This window comes from Vanessa atalanta, chromosome 19, assembly GCF_905147765.1.
Source record: "Vanessa atalanta chromosome 19, ilVanAtal1.2, whole genome shotgun sequence".
NCBI classification, from domain to species: domain Eukaryota; kingdom Metazoa; phylum Arthropoda; class Insecta; order Lepidoptera; family Nymphalidae; genus Vanessa; species Vanessa atalanta.
Genome location: NC_061889.1, coordinates 5,887,667 through 5,906,319, shown reverse-complemented (window position 1 = coordinate 5,906,319; position 18,653 = coordinate 5,887,667). Strand labels below are relative to the sequence as shown.

The window sequence follows — 18,653 nt, the reverse complement described above, 5'->3', positions numbered from 1 at the left end:
GATTAATCACGAATTCTCAGATACTATACCACCTCCAAACATGAAATTTGGCAGGTAGATTCTTATAGGGTGTAGACACCCACTAAAAACAGATTTTATAAAAGTCCATCATGAGGGAGTAAAACCTGGATTGGAAGTTTGTATAAAAGTCCTGTGTTTAAGAAGTAAGAGACTTGAAATTTAAAATGTATACTCTATAGATTGTATGGATATGCACTAATAATGTATCTTTAGAAATCAACCCCCATTTGGAGTTAAAACAGGGGATGGTAGTTTATGTGAAATTCCAAGTAATTATGAGAAAAGTATTTTAGAGTATAACGAGTGGACCGAGTAGTACATAATAATATTATTAAATTGTAAAATTTGTTTGTTTGTAATAAATTAAATCTGAATCTGTTGACCCGATTATCCAGTAATAATATTTTATTTTATTTCAGTAACAATAAGACTCTTACAGTTACAAGCTGAAATAAATCCTTAAGTTATACATGTGTATAGTATAACATACACCGTGGCATAATAAAATGACAAAAAATAAACACGTAATTCGATCCAGATACAAGAAAAAATGTTTCGCAAAAACGCAAAAATATGAAAATTAAACATTGTGTTGTTGAAATTTATTGTAATAAAAATAGAAATGTTCCTTATTATCGTAATACTTTTGGCCAAAAATTTAAAGCGAAAGTTTCGTTAAGTATATGTGATTATATATACGGTCATAGATTCACGCGAAAAACAGAAATAATAGTTAACATCATACAGAATCCGCGTAAAGAAAATTATTCCTTGATTTTAGGGCGCTTTACGGTATAAAAACACCGTATTACGGGTAAATCATGGTACCGTAAATGTAGTACCTCCCGGCGTTAGGCGTGTGGCCTCATTGATCAGAGTTCCTTGCTAGCCGTCGTAGGCCGAGCGTGTCTACGACAGTCGCGCTACGATCGTAGCACGCTACACTCGTAGCGGCAACATACGCTACGATAAACAAAAATAGCGGTTAAGTGTTTAAAAAAGTCGTTTAGTGTTTTGTGTACCACGTGACTTTTTGATTTCCGGTGGCAGCGTAAGTTTTTGTTAATGTTTCTTTTCGTTTGTGGCGTAATTGTATGCACCTAGTTCTCACTGGCTTCTCATACGTATTAGTGATTTATATTGATGGCTTTATTATTTCAGAAGCTTAAGAAATCTTTAAAAAAAATAAAATTGGAATTTATACATTTTTAAATATATTTTTTTCTAATATCATGTTCTCATAAATTTTATTTATTTGTCGCTAAATGTTTGCAATGTATTTTTAAATTGGAGTAAATAAGAAATTCATCTCTAAATTGTATATTTTAAATTAATAGTATAGTAAAAAAAATTTTTAATTAATATTAAACGTAATGATTTCATATTTGTCTGCTACACAAAAAATTAAAAAATTGGTATTTTTTATCTTGCTTGTTTTTATATTATGAATATAATTAAAAAAAAAAGAAATATATTCTGCTATTAAAGCAGCTATCTTCATTTTCTTATTTTATATATTTTATCAAACGTTTAGTATTCATAAGTTGTTGTATATTTTACTAGCTTACTCATATATGTGGGACAAGTCTCGCTAACAACGTTATAATAAAGAAAATAATATCTGAAAGGGCATAACCACTCCAGAGTCTAGACAAAAATAATACATAAACTATTATTTTAATAATAAGTAATATTATTAAAGAAATATTATATCTTCAGCTAAATATTTTTTATAATTTGTTTTATAGTTGTATTTTGGTAATGTGGTTGTAGAGGTCGAGTTGTTAAACGGCAATGGAAAAAAATAATTCATTTTGTGAGATAAAACAAAAAAAATAGTGACAGAAAAATTATCAAGTAAAAAGTTATTAACGCAAGGAAACCTTCTTTTACTATTTAAAAAAAAAAATTTAGATACAAAATTAATTTCAACTGAACATTAGCTGAAAATAACAATACACAAGATTCATAATATCTTGGTTCCTATTGGTGCACCGTCTTGTACCAACAAATAATTAAGTTCATCAATATGTCGTTACAAATAAGTAAACTATTTATAAAACTATCTCCTTATGTAAAATTTATATAAATAATTAATTTTAAAAGTGTCTCAAGTTGCGACGCAGACATTTTTAACCTTTTTGTACTATTTATATGACAAGAATATCGCTTAGATAATTTTCGATTACAAACTTTGATAGACTCTTTATAGTCGATAGATTGTACCTAAAGATTTTATAAATGAGGTATAAGTTGTATGAAATATTCTATTGTTCGAAATATATAATAAATGTTGTCATGAAAGAGTTTGTATAATTGTGTTATTGTTAGTGTTAATGTCAAAATAATATACCCTTACTCATTTATAGAGAGGTTACAATCCATGATCGTGTTCTGCGGAGAGTTTTGAGTTTGTTTTTACAGCAATAGGATTGCTGTTTAAAAATTAGAATGTTTCTTTTTTTTCTACTCGTGAAATATTTATGAATGACTCGGATTTAAAGTTGGTTTCAGTCAAAGTCTTTGTGAAATTAAGAATATTATTCACTCCTTTCATTAATTTTCATTTTAGTGACAAAAATATATCACTTCTTCGGAAAAAAAAAAACTCAGTGTGTGGTAAGGTTTTACAGTATGAAAAGCAAGTAGGAAATAATCCTAAAAAGATTGTTCACACTGATTAGATTATTTATTTAAATGAACCATTAGTTTTATAATAGTTATTTTTTATGTTAAGTAAGACGAGAAAAATTGCCAACCAAGTAAGTGGTTAACAATGTTTATAAGCATTGTCACTATATAAAATTTTAAACATTCCCTAATACGCCAATGCGCAGCCAAACTTGGGAACTGAGATGATAACATCTAGTTACACTGACTCTCTCACTTTTCGAGTCAGATAACAAAAGTACCAAGTGTTGCTGGCTGGCGGAAGAATATACGATGAGCTTGCACAAAACTCTACCAATTAAACATTTGTTTACAGCTTAGTTTTAAAGTAAATACGAACTACTTTTAACGCCGACTTATGTTCCATAAAATGTAAATTAATTAAATTAAATCGCTAGTATTCAACAGCATCATAATGAACAGAGTATATCATGCTCTTTCTCGTGTATTCACACAAATTTTCGAGTGTATGCACCTAGTGTACACCGCGAGTAAAACTTACTCTGCGCTCTTAATAAATGCGTTAGCTTTTAGGAATTTTTTAGTAACTACTATATCCTTTCAATATTTAATAATTATTTCAAGATAATTCAGTTCTATATACTGAGAGAGAATCAACCCAAAGTTTTTGTAATATAGAACATGTATATTCCGTCCAAACTTCAAACTGTGCGATAGAGCTGAAAACTTTAGAACAGTTCGTATATCAGTATCATTTGTTTCCTGAAGATGCCCTGGTTCTGAAGCGAATGGTTTAAGTGTATGATGTCATGCAAATCGTGTATATCGCATTACTAAAAATAAAATATTTCCATTGCAAATTTAATTGAAACGTGTCAAGAAGACGTTCGTTCCAGCTTTCGTTTTTGTTTGTTGTCATTCTGTCATTCAATACGACATTTTATCAATTCATTATTGTGTAAAATAGACATTATACATTTTTACTGAAATGAAACTATTTCTTCGGCTTCCTTCGCATTGTAGGGTTAGGTGTAAAATGTAACCTTAGTCCTTCCTTGGGGTTCAAGCTTGCTTCCAAATTTCATCAAATTCGATTCAGTGGTTAGCCGTGATAGCGTAACAGATAAACAGACAGAGTTATTTTCACATTTGTAATATTAGTATAGATTGGAAAGAAGATGACGTATGGCTGTTGTTTTGTAAAACTGTGTTATTTGAATTTATCATCAAGAAGTGGCATTGCTCTGATTTATGTACCAGCTACCCTGTTTCATACGTTTAGAAAAGGGTTCGATATTAAACGTTTATATTGAAGGTCAAGAAAAGAAAATTATCTTGTTTTATTTGAGCCGAGCTTTTATCGTAGTATGCAGAACAGCTTACCAAAATATATAAACAAACACAAAAACAATTATTTTTTACTTATAATTTGAAAACTTTTGTTTATTTATCACGTTAGACAGCCATTAATCACTAGATCTAATTGCATCTCGATGTCCTAGGTTCACTCCCAGAATCGGGCTAACAAAAAAAAAAAAAGTTTTTCTGTTAAGAAATTCTCTGCATGGAGTATAGAGGTTAGTATTGTTTACACTCTCGTGCGCTTGAACTCTCCCCAGGCGCGTCAGAATGCCGTCGCATCGGATTCCTAGGACAAAGGAATAGAGAGTGCACATATGTTGCACACACTTGTGCGTTATCTCTTGTGTTATTGACTAGGCTTAGTTGAGACTGTTTGTCGTTACCAAAATCGTTCTGGAAACTTCTGTAGATATGTGACTGCGTGGCTTATTTAGAGTTACGTGATTGATAACTTTGAGTGATTTACATCGGAAATGTAGCTTTGCAATATATTTATTTAACTTCACATGTTCGTGTGTGGGTTAAACCTTCAAACTGAATGTTAAACTAGTTCCACTTAATCGATTGAGCTGAAACTTCGCACAAACTTTGTTGCGGTGTGTTATCTAAAGATTTTTTTAAAGGTATTCCATTTTTGGCTTAAAAATTGTCACTTAAATATTTTAAGCACTCAAATCATTCAGATTTCCGCATACACACACAGACTTCATACAAATAATATGATAACAACGATTTCATTATATAAATATAAGTTGATACTCTATTTAAATTATATTAGTTCAGTGAATTGATGACTATCCTACCAATGAATATCACATAACACATATAATAAATAATCTTGCTAGTTACAAACAAACAAACTATTCAAATTTAGTTTAATACGCGTCAGTAAATACAAAAATGTGAATATTAGTTTGCTTCTTTGCGTATTCGCTTTCACGCTTGAAGTATATAGTAAGTATATATTTTACAAAGAGCTACGATAAATAACGCAATTGAATAATTAGGAAAAATATTATTAGGAATAATGATGTTGAGAGGAAATAGCCGTATGGGAATATTAACTTAGCTAAGTTTATTTATTGTATAATTATTTGTTTAGATATTAGCTTTACGTACAAGTTTTCTCGATCGCATCAATAGTATAAAAAAATTGAGTAAATCTACAAAAAAAAAATTAAAAGACTCAGTACGCGTGTTAGAAACAGTTTTTTTTTTAATTTTATATAGGGAAGTAGCACTGAAGTTCGACTTAGAAATTTTGCTCTCATCGCGATGAAAGAATTTATTCTTAAAATATTTTTCTCAGAAAATATTCCTTGATTATATTTATTTAAAGATGTGAAAAAAAAAAACGAATGTCGTCAGTCACGCGTTGCGTGACGCATGTAATTTATTGCTTATTTGACGGGTATCGTGTGAAGGTCTCGCTGAAAGAAAAGGAATAAGGCTTGATTTACAACCACGGAAAACGTATTTGATCAACTTTTCTTAAAAGTCATAATAATTAGTAGTATTTGATAGACGGCAGATGAAACGAAATATTGATCAAGGAAACTTAAGTTTTATTTTGAATGACGATATACTTAAAATAATAATTTCAGGTAATTATAGCGCGATTTAAGGAACTATTAACGCCATCTATTACTAACAAAATAAAGTAACTGTTTTATTAAACACTATTATTAGAAGTAATGTTTCAGCTTAAAGTCAAAGTCAAAGTAAAAAATCTTTATTCAATATAGAAGTGTTTACACTTGCTTATTGATTGTTAAAAATCTTCCACCGGTTCGGAATTTAGCATCTCGGACCTGAGAAGAACCGGTTTAAAAAAACACCCAGAAAATATTATATTTATCTTAGATTCAGAGCCGCAAGTTGAGCTAAATATTGATGTGTTTATTATTCATCTCGTACTCGGCAGTTAAGGAAAATTTCATGACAAAACTTGTATGATTAAACTGAGCAACGTTATATTTAAATACTATATTATCTTTTGATAAAAGACTACCTACCCGTTCCGACTTCACCCGAATAAATAAGAATTTTATTTACTTATCGATCCCCGCGTGTCCAACCGAGTCCAAAATAAACCATCCAGGGATCCATTCAAATAAACACAATAAATTTCATAGAATCGGTCCCTACCGTGTAGGAGTTCAGTTAGATTCACGTTCAGAAGATTTTTAAAGTTTACAGATTATATTCAGCTGTGAGTATGTTTTGTCTAATAAATAATAAATGTTTGACTTTACTTTTCTGGATGTTGTGTACCAACCTTAAGTCACAAAAACATCTTCAATACATTCACAGCTCCATGGCTTCAATTAATTTAAAAAAAAAAGCCAAGTCACTTAACATTTCTTTTAAAATGTTTTGTATGTCTTCGCAGCTAGTGAAATAATTCGTCTTCTTTGTATTTCGAGATTATTAGGAATAATATTTTTATATTACATACAAAAAAAATATATCAACTGTTTATGGAGTTTCTTATTTTATACATTCGAGGACATAAAAAAAGTACCTGAGAAAAATGAAATACTCAAGCAGTACTAAGCAACGTGTGCTCCGTCAGTTCGTATAAAAACATCACCGAAAATGTGTTTCAAATTCTTTACATTCACGAATTTCCATTACACGAACAAGATATGTAAATGCTTCAAGTAAACAATCGCGTGACGTCTGCTTTATGTTATTTATCGACAACCGTAACTCATTTTCATTCATATCATGAAGGTCATCAACGACAGACTACATAAAGGGATGTTATAATAACGTAATAAACCGTGAAATATTAACGAGTCGATTCTTTGGGAGGAATTTAGGTTATGTCGGTAAATAATCTGAGGTATAGTTAAGGACACATTTTAATATGGAATACGTATTCATTCACTTTTCAAGTAGATATTTTTTGTGTTTGAAATTTAATACTATAACTTTCTATTATAATTGACTTGCTGAGTGTTAAACTAAACTCATTATTATGTATTGTTGTGTTCCGTTTTAAATGAGATAGACGGTACAAGTACAGGGTCAAGGGATGTAGTCAATGTCAAATTCAAAATCTTTATTCGATATAGAAGCATTAAACTTGCTTAATGATTCGAATTGGTTCGGAAATAAACACCTCGGACACGAGATAAACCGGCGTAAGAAACGCAGCGGGGTTCTTTTTCATCTCAATTTTTTTTTATTTGACATAGCCTGGGTGCGATCGTTTTATTACCAAGGTTGGTTTTGTTTTTGGTTAACATCATAATATTTTAGTTTCCAAAGTTTGGTAGTGCCTTGGTGATGTAAAAGATAGGGGTCAATGTCTATGAGCGGTAGTGATCACTTATCATCCAGTAATTTCAATAAAAAATAGCTCTTAAAATTGATTTTTAGTGTATATAAGCGTTTGATAAATGTCCTTCAACTTCTATTAATAAAATATACTAATTATCAAACCTAAGTACCAATTAAATCACCACCTGTAATGTACCACGCACACTATGATTTGACAAATTACAATTCCGACACCAAAAGGAATATAAAATAGCAAGACAAATAGAATAATAAAATAATTTATTTGGAAAGCGAATTAATAAAACAATAAAATAAATAAAGTTCATTTTCCCCTCCTAGAATTCTAAATAAAAGAAAATCTCTCCTTTTCACTGGAATAACGCAATTAGTCACATTTAAATTTAAAAATCATTTCCTTAGAATTTTCATCTTTGGTTTTGTTTCAACTTCAATGAAAGGGACCTACGACGTTCGATCAATCTTGACCCTCGTTAGAAATAAATAAATAAATCATGCTAAGTCTTGTTTATTATTCCTATTTTTATTTTTTTTATATTTCCACATTTGATATGTGCTTCCGCGAGTTGGATTTTTTAGTGTCTGAATATTAATCAGTGGGGGGGTCTCCCTCGTTTATTCAAAAGTTTTTGTAGGAATTTCGAAACTTATGACAGGTTTTGTTTTGATTTCATTTCATTGTAAACTGCAAGTCCCTCGTCTACATTTGGCGCCCAAATAATGATACATTGTTTAAATGAAATTTTTAGTATAGCACCCGGTTTTGTTGCCTCTACTAGTGACCAGGGATCATTTTTTGCCCAGAGGATCTATCATGTTCGTAGGAACGAAGAAAACTCATGAGTTTGTAAAGAACCATGTAATTTCGCATATAGCTTCATTCTGTCACACACTATTTTAACCCACCCACTTAATTTACTTTATTATTTAACAAAGTAAAAAAGTACCCTACATTTTATAATCATGAAATTGTACAGAACAGGATCGGAATTGCGATTCGAAATGCTCCATTCTCGCCACCGTGCCGCGTGGTCATGATTTGTACAGTTAATATTTTTAATTTTTATTTGTATGTAGTTAAGGCCTTAATGTTATTTATTCTTGAGTAATAAAAAATAAGGACACGAATATAAATATGACCAATAATATGACCGCATAGCTTAAAGCACATGTTTTTGTTTAATATATGTATAATAAAAAATATATATTGGTCGAGAGTAAAACTACTCTGGTAGTTTTGAGTCTTTGCGATAAACGTAAAAAAAAATCCTCAACTATAAAAAATAAAAAAGGAAGAGAGTAAGTGAAAAAATATTAGAAAGAAAATAAAATGTCGCGTCAAAGGCGATCTTATCGGTTATAGCAATCTTTCACAGGCAGCCTTTGGTGAAATAAGTTTTGTAGGAGAACGGATAAGTGCATTCAAATTTAAGAGTCAAAAATAATGACTGCATAAACTCATACATATTAAAATAAAGCCATAAATACATACATATATTATTGAGATGTGAATACATGTGTAAATTTTATGATAAAAATGTCAAGAACCTAAAGACAACCTTATAAAACATAAAATAAAACGTACATCCAAATAATTCGAAGAAGATGAAAACTATTGTCATTTGGATCAATTGTGTGAAAACTTTCAGGTAAATTTGTTGGTACTATCTTAAAATTAATTTGCAACTTTTAAGGAAAATACAAAGCCAATTTAAAATAAAAATAAAATATTTGGAAAAGTTTAACTACATATTGAAAATAAGATAATATAATACTTTTAATATTTTTATTATTAATTTAGAATAAGTATTTTTTTTAATTTGCCTGGAATATGCCTTAGACATTTACACTGAAATATATTTTGGCGGTAGATGAGTGGTAGCTACCCAAAAGGGTTTGCACAATTCCCTAGCGTTAAATAATCCTTTATTTATGATAAATATATGTAATTGGGATACACTCTTTATTTTGAGTTCAATATTTAGAGATATTATTAATAGTTAGAGATTCTTTGAGTCTGCTATGACAGATAGATTCATAGACACGAAAGTTATCTAATATTTTGTTTTCATGTAAAATTTACAAAACTGTACAGACGCTTTTATTACATATTGTAATAGAGAGCCTGCGCATCCTTCGGGTGCAATTTATAATTAAAAAAATTAGAAGTGCACTTTATAAGGCAATATTTAATAGGCAGATTTATTTTATTAATAAAACGTCCGTTATCGCTCATTCTATCAGAGAAAATTCTATCAAAATCAGTTGAGTGATGACGGACATAGAGATAAAGCGACTTTGTTTTATACTATTTATAGATATATCTCTAAAGATGAACTAGATCCACTTTGTGTATATGAGGCGTTATATTTTGCTTGGCTGGAACAGAACAGTAAGATTATCTGTCTGAGCGTACGTAATCTTTGCCGGTGCATCGAATCATGCCTTCGAGAACAGTGTTTACGGATACCTGAATCAAGATATCGTGTATAAAACAATATGCCAGTATCTTTAAAGTCTTTCAACAAAATTTTCTTTGCTTTAAATATACTTTTACTACTGATATATAAATATTTAAGTGTACTGTATAAAATAAATAATACGTCTTTGGTTGCGGTGAGACTCTTTCAAGACATAATCAAGCACTACTGAATTTTCATGTACTTAATTTGTGTTTATAATTCATCTCGTGCTCGTGAAGGAAAACATCGTGAGGAAACCTGCATGTGTCTAATTTCAACGAAATCCGCATTGGATAAGCGTGGTGGAATATGCTCCAAACCTTCACCTCATAGCGGAGAGCAGGCCTTAGCCCAGCAGTGAGAAATTTACAGGCTATTAATGTTAAGTACAACGTTTCTAACGCAAGTAGCAAAGTGCGATATTCAATTGTTTTAAATTGTACGATATATATATGATAGATAGATGAAAAATGCTTTTCGTAAAAGAAACGATTTTTTGAACAACATATGAGGCTTTCATGAATTCTCTTTTATACTAATGATCGCATGTTAGACGTCGTTGAAATATCTCTGAAGTTACAATTATATCTGAAGTCAAGGCGGCCTTCTGAAAACAAACTTAAAAATTGAAATCTTCTTTAAAGTTAAAAGCGCTTTGATCACAAGTTTCTCTCGTAGATGAATAATTCAAGTGCAACGCTGCCTTTGAATCTAAATTAATTTTGTTTCATTTTTTGTCGTATTAAATTGGAATTTATTTTGTTCGAGAATGTTCCAATTTGAATAAACAATTTCTTATCGATGTAAAATCCCTAGAGATATCATGAAATCATGGAAGATATTTATCATTTTAGCCTATTATGTATTACTAGAAGACATCTAGTGATATTTATTTATTTATTCAGTTTACAAATACAAACAACAAAATATAAATTAAAAAAATAGAATTCATGAAAGTACTGAAATGTAGTAATTATAAGTAAACATCTTGGATTTCAGGGATGTTATGGATATGTCATGTCGGATGTGGATTTCTATACGGATATGTGAATAATATTTAACCTTTTTTAGATACGGATACGAAATTATTTCGGATTATCCGATTGTTTCGGATAGCTTCAGTTAAGAATATTAGATTATTAAGAAATCGAACATCGATTCGGTTACATTTACGGAGATTCATAGCTTTCCTGATGGATATAGTATAGGACTAGAACGTTATAAAGTTAATAATTGACAAAACGAAGAATAACATTAAATTGAATAAAAAAAAAGCATCGAATTATTAAAATGAAAACAAGATTTAATTGATAAAATAATAATAGTTGTTACGTACCATCAAATTAGTAAAGGTTTAGGTGACAGTGAGTAGTAAAAAATCCACGACTTACATAATTTTCATTGAAACACTAATGAAAGAATTAATGAATCGGAAAAAATATCGACAATCGTGAAATTATTGAGAGTAACATAGTTTTAGAATAGAAGAATTCTCACCAAGCGTGGTTTGACGTAAAGTAGGTAAATATATAATTATATAGATTTATGAGTGACGCTTGTGTTTACGAGATCTCTTAGTGTGCGTGAGAAGACTAAGAGTAGAGACAGCAAAAAAAAAATAAAGATTATATTTCTTTATTTTATTAAATTCTCGATAATTTGACGCGGAGAGATGTGTGTCAAAGATGCTTAGACAAGAGGCATATTATGATACGATATACGAGCCGTACATTTGTCTTGTTCATCCAATGGAAACCAAAAAATGTACATAAAAAAATCGTTCACATAAAGTCACATATAACCCATACAATTACAGCTGTCCAAAACATTTTTTCAAAAATGTTACCAAAACAATATTATTATTTTAATGTCAATAAAATATCATTATTCCTATTTATGATTTATACAAGCTTTTGTAAATAAAAGGCTTATTATATTTCAAGTTTGTAATAAAAAAGTTACATTCATATTCCAAATATATTATCACGATTACCAATAAAATCCTTGGTCAACTATTCATAAAGCTTAATATAATACGTGAAATTAATTGTTTTAGTTCGAATTTTAATGCCAGAATTCTGGTTAAGCATTCAATTGAATAAGCTTCTCCGAAATTGCAAGTACGCTGATCCGATGAGTCAGAAATACAATTTAAATTAATCTGAATTTATTTTCGTTGGCTCCGATGAAAACAAGGTTTTCGCGAATGAAAAAATTTACGTATGGTCGTTTAATAAGTTATACTTGTGTGAATTTAAAAACAAATAATTATTTTATTTAAAATAGTTAGACAGACTGGCATATCGGCCATCTGATGATAAGTGGTCACGACGAACTATAGCATCTACTCTATTAATTAAGATATTACATCCCTTGCGGTTGGAGTTACCACGGCTCACTCATCATTCAAACTGGATCACAACAATTCTAAGTATTGCGGTTTGGCAGTATGTCATGTGTTATGAGTGTCAAAGTACCAAGACGGTCTGCGCGAAACCACCTAGCGAATATTTAAATATTTCGGTATTATTGGTAATGAAAACGTAGTTTAAGTTAAACTTTATTATGTATTCTTGAATTTTTTCATATTTATTTACTTATAATTTTAGCTAAGGGCCAATAAACACTATTGGCGACGTAATTTTTTTTTCTTTTTTGAAGTTATAACTTTTTATGGAAGGGTAAACCGCTTCGTTACGTAACGCGTTACGGCGCCTGCCTGTCTGGCTTCCCTTTCCCTTACGCATCCGGTGGTGGTAGGCAGGCTCCTTCTCTCTCACTCTAACCCACATCGCTAGCCGTATTTCACTTCTCTCGGCCGATTTTATTATATATTAACCAAATGTTTTATGAAAATTGGACTGGTACATTTTTTTTAAATTTATTTATAAACATATTGAGACTATTTTAATTAAACAATAAAAAGCTTTATAATATAAGAATAAATGAAAGCACTATTGATTAAGAAAAAACCGTATAGTTACAGAAAATTATACATCTATATAATATTAATAAATCAAAGCGAAATAATGTGTAAAGGAAATATACCATTTTGATTCAAAGCCAATTAAGTACAATTAATGTTACTGAACAATTTAAAATAAAAGCTTTTTTCATGTTTTGTCTGAAGCGGCATATACTCTCCCGCTGGGAGTATCTAGGTTGGTTATTTTCCTTATAAAAATAAAACTTTGGCGGGAACAAATCTTTTGGATCGAATTTCGAGAAGTTTTTAAATTTGTCTAACTGTAATATTCTTTTAGAGATCCTGAGGTCCTAGGTGCAAAACCCAGGTCGTGTAGATAAAAAGTTATTGGCTTTTTCTATCGAAAAATTTCCAGTAGTAGCCCATAGTCTGGTTATGTTAGTTGGTTGAAAGTATGTACACTCCGTCACTTCGGAAAACACATAAATCCGTTGGCACTGCGCCTGAATTCTTTCCGGTCGTATCGATTTGCCGATCCATCGGATTATCAGAGTGAAGGTAATAGTGCAACTGTGTTTATGCACAGATTTGTGCACTATAATATGTCCTGCGTAGTTGGCTGGTCTCCCATGAGATTGATCGGTGTGGGTGAAATCGGTCAGGACGACATGATCATTATTTGAAGTGACATTATGAATTTCTATCGGGATACTGACTTGAAATGTATATAATATCTTTAGGCAGATATATGTAGGTAATGTTATCGATTCAAGTTATAGGTTTCTCTCCTATAATATATTATTATAGTTGCTCCCCTGGGAATATTAAAATATTAGTAAATGATGTTTATTTAATATATCATTCTGTATAACCTTAGAAATTACAATCACGAAAAATATACATATTTACTCTTCCACATTTTCATATAACGCGTAACCGTATTTTATAATTGAAATCTGTATTTATCTTTTTTTGATAACTCAAGATTTTACTTGATATACATTAGACATCTTTTTTAGTAGTTACAGTAAAAAATGTTTATTTGTAGTAGTTACAGTAAATAATATTAGCCTAAGGTTGCGCAATCAAATCTGGGTAACCAAAGCTGCATTTTATCGAAAATACGTTGGTACCCTGACAAATGAGCCACCTGATGGTAAGTGGTCACCGATGCCCATATTCTTGACGCACAATCTCTTCATTGGTGTATATTTGTATATATTTACAAACATTATTAACTACTTTTTAGATTACTTATTATGTAATGTAGTCGAAGAGAAATTCGGTCGAGCAAATAGCTTTTGTTTTTTTCCCTCCAGTAAAACTCGCTACGTTTTTCCCCCAAATGAGGTAGGGTGGGGGTGTGCCATTTGCCGGTGCTCAGGATGCCTAGCGCGCAGCCTAGTACACCGGAACCCACTAAAAAACCAGCGGTGCTCTCTCGTCTCTTCGGCGGGTGTCACGGTAGCGTTTTCGCATGTCACCGTGATGATCTGGTAACCTAGCTAATACACGAAAACTATACAATATATACATATGTACACACATACAAGATTTTTTTCTATGTAACATTTGTAAATCTCAAGTTTCTTCAGAAAAGGAAAATCATATTAAAAAGAAAAAGATCTTTTTAAAAAAATATATGTATGTTTTGGACATTTCTTTCGTCATTTGTGTGATTATTTTTTATCGAATAATATTATAAATTTGATTGAATCTCGTTATTAAATTTAATAACGATTATATATTTATATATATATAGATATATATATATATATAATATATATGTATATGTATATATATATACAATTCATAACTATGAACGTGCAATTGGATATAATTGGGCGTCAGTCGCTACCTTTCATTGAATTTGTTTATACCATAGTATAAATTTGTATATACCATTGATTTGAAAAAAATGTTGTTCTAAATATGTGCAATAAAACAGATCAAATGTATCTATCCAATGAAATAGCCCGGCTAATGATTCCCAGTTACGTAAACTATTGTCGATATGGGCTAACTTTATCTTATATTTGTTAAGAAACTTAATATCTTCGCTGAACGAACGACTTCAAGCAAAATTACATTTGCTTAGCATTAATACTAAAACAGATTACTAAATGGAATTAATATTCGTTAAAACATATTTATTCTTGTTAAACATATTTAAGAAAATTGGCAAATCTACATATATAATAAAATTTGAGTGTCTGTTAGTATTATTAAAATAACCGCTATTTACTAAATGCTTATGTATGTACCGTACATAAATAACATTTACCAAAATAATTTTTTTTTTGCAATTTTTGTCTGTCTGTCTGTTTGTTCCAGCTAATCTCTGGAACGGCTGGACCGATTTTGACGCGACTTTCACTGATAGATACCTGAAGTAATAAAGAGTTTCTTAGGCTATAACAAAAACTTTTATGTTAAATTCAACCGCGCACGAAGTCGCGGGCACAGCTAGTAATTAATTTAAGTACACACATACATTTCTCTAAAAAGGGTTTTAAAATTAAATATTCATACAAAGCTGTTATGAGAATAATGTAGAAAATCTAATTAAAATAAGATTTAATTGTAACAGCCTGTAAATACCCCACTGCTGGGAAAATACCTTCTTACTTCTTAATGCAGTCTGGGTACACAATTCGATTTCAGCAGTTTCAGAAAAAGATAAATTATAATTGATTTACATTAAATGTTTTAACGTTTTACGGTTTTCAACACGTGCGATTCGGTTTTCATGCACGGTTTTCATCCACTGGGCGATTTCGGTTCTGATTCCTATCTTAATCTCAATTTCATTGTAACAAAGTTTTATCTTTATAAGAAAAATAATAGACTAAGCGCCAGCGGGATATTAAATGCTGGAGCTGAATGGCGTGGATTTATAAAATAATAAAGAAACAAAAATATATTTACTTAAGTTATAACAATAATAATCTTAATGTTGTTGTTTGTTAAGTGTTTTGTTTTAATTAACTGAGCAATCAAGCAAATTAAGTCTTGAAGACTTCCTCCCCTTTAAAATAAAGTAAAGTAACCGTCTTATGATGCCCCATTGCTGGGTGAAGATTCTACTTTGAAGGAAATAGAAGGAAAGATCTGGAGAGAGATTTAGAGCTTGTTCCAGCAAGCTGCACCACTTCTCTATATATATACTATAGGCAGACGAGCAAATGGGCCATCTGATGGTAAGTGGTCACCACCGCCCGGTGGTGGCGCTAATAATACACAATGGCGTTGTAGGAAATAGTAACCATTCCTTACATCACCAATACGCCACCAACCTTGGGAACTAAGATGTTACGTCCCTTGTGCCTGTAGTTACACTGGCTCACTCACCCTTCAAACTAAACTGAAAAAGTGACTGACTCCCATAAAACTAAGTTAAAAATATAAGTTTTATGCTTCTAGTTTTAAAAATGACAATACCTTTAACAACTTACAACCTTTCAACCCCCTTTTCAACCCTTTACTGTTGTAAAGTGTTCTTTATTCCAAATAAAAAGTAGCCTATGTCCTTTCTCGGGCTCTAGACTATATGTGTACCAAATTTCATTTAAATCGGTTCAGTAGTTTTGGCGTGAAAACGAGACAGACAGACAGAGTTACTTTCGCATTTATAATATTAGTATGGAAGTATGGATTTTTTGTTAGATTAATCAACACAAAAGTCTTAATAATAAATATTTTTTTACTGTCTATCCGTTTCTTATTAAAAAAACCCATACCATACTATCTCATGGCAGGTACTATTAGCTTTATTGCGACTTAAATTAAAAAGTTCTCGGGTTCTCGGAATTTTCAATTTCCGTATATAATATACATGCAATCTATGAATGACTTTTTTATTTTCACATTAAACTTGTAATAGATTAAATAATAATTGTTTTTCACTGTGTCTACTTTTGATGCTTCAAGACTCTTCATGTCTACCCAGTCTTCTGATTAAGGTCAACTTTGGTAAGGGACAGTATTGGGTTCGAGTACCTAAGCAACGTACTTGTACAATGGTAGTTTTATAAAATTAGATTGATATTTATTAATTTTGTAAAGAATCTTCGGAATTACATTTAAAATAAGTATACCTTGCTACAGAGAGGATTTATTAACTTTGCGGAGTCGGAAACTTGTTAAAGTTTAAATTCCCGTGTATATAATAGTTGACCCTGTTTCTATTAAATATCCAATAGGTATTACTGGTAATGCACATATTGTTGCTGTAATATATTGTATTTAAAAATATGCTTTAAATAACTTCATCAATACTTTTAAATAAATTAAATACAGTTTTGAGAATATTTCGTAAATATTCTCAAATAAGTATAAGCTTAAAGTATAATCGACAATCTAGTCATAAATATGTCCGTTACTTTTTTTATGATATCGATACATGGACGAGCAAATCGGCCAACTGATGGTAAGTGGTCACCACCGCCCAGAGACAATGGCGTTGTAAGAAATATTAACCATTCCTTACATCACCAATACGCCACCAACCTTGGGAACTAAGATGTTACGTCGCTTGTGCCTGTAGTTACACTGGTTCACTCACCCTTCAAACCGAAACACAACAATACTGAGTATTGCTGTTTGGCGGTAGAATATCTGATGAGTGGATGGTATCTACCCAGACGTGCTTGCACAAAGCCCTACTACCAAATAAACTTTACTTGTATGAATTCTAACAGTGTATGCTCCAGAGATAAGTTTCGAGTTAGATTCTACTGAAGTTTCGAATTTAAAGTTATATCTAAAAAGTTACAGCGTCGCATTACATTACAATAACTACTGTTAATAACGCCGGTTAAACTTTTGCTTTCTTAAAAAATCTAATTAAAACTAACGGCTGATGGCGTAAACCCTACAAAATTTAAACTAATTTAAGTCTGAAGGAAACTTGCTGTTTAATTTAGAGTTTGTGTGACTTTGAATTATTAGAATATTTATTTTTAACTTTCTTATCACGATATTAATTAGCAACGACCTCTTATATTACCGTTATTAAATAAATTGTAAAAGAAATACTAAAGTCTCGGTAACAGTTTTATTTTTGTCACTACGTTATTATATAACACAAAATATGTTTGTTCTTACATATGTAAGCACTTAGTAGTGAACTAGTGGATCGTACCTTCCCGTTTAATCATCAGATTTTCAAAACCTATGACAGGTTTTGTTTGAATTTCACTGTAAACTGACGACCTCTGTTCGATAGGATAGGTATACTCTAGAGAAGCGCATTTAATCTTAGATTTCATTAGTAATTGCCATGAGGCTGGTAAACCTTCGTGATAAAAGTGCTTTATATTTATAACTCTATATGTATTAGATTTTGACACACTCTTACAGACGGTTTTATTAAAAGCATTATGTAATAAATCAAATAATAGTAATTACTAGAACTTGGCTGACACGCTTCCGCGTGTCTAGATTAGTTCATTAAGTTTATAAAATATGAATGTGACTCTCTAATTTTCCACTTTTATATTCCGATGACGGAAAAGTGGATTTGACCGGAATGTGTTTAAATATAGGACCATCGAATTTGCGTGCTTTCCGAGGAACAGGAGTTAAAAACTGTCAATTACCAGACTCCGGGTTTCTACTGCAAATTTCTCAATGGAAACACCCAGTAACTTGGTCCTCAGCAAGGAAGTCAGGCAGTTTATAATGGAACATTGTAGAGATTAACAAAGATAGATTCGAACCGATTTAACGAAGAAATATCCAGCTTTAATCAATTAATTATTTTCCTTGTTAGGAACCAGACTCGTGTGATTTATTGAAATCTTTTCCTTAATCTATTGCTCTTAATCAAACAAGACGAAATAAAAGGTAGGGCTTCATTTGATGAGACGGTATCAGAATGAAAATAAGGGAACGCGTCCGGAAGTTTTATTTACAAGATAAATGAAATGAGCTCAATGAAAATG

General features: G+C 30.9%; 1 protein-coding gene across 1 annotated transcript in view; it reads left to right on the top strand.

Moving 5' to 3' along the window:
* Nucleotides 1-964: 964 nt before the first annotated feature.
* Nucleotides 965-18,653, top strand: part of LOC125071501 (atrial natriuretic peptide receptor 2-like) — a 49,847-nt gene continuing 32,158 nt past the window's right edge. Inside the window, exon 1 of the mRNA XM_047681780.1 lies at nucleotides 965-1,072. The gene's annotated coding sequence lies outside the window, so the exon portion shown is untranslated. The remainder of the gene's footprint in view (nucleotides 1,073-18,653) is intronic.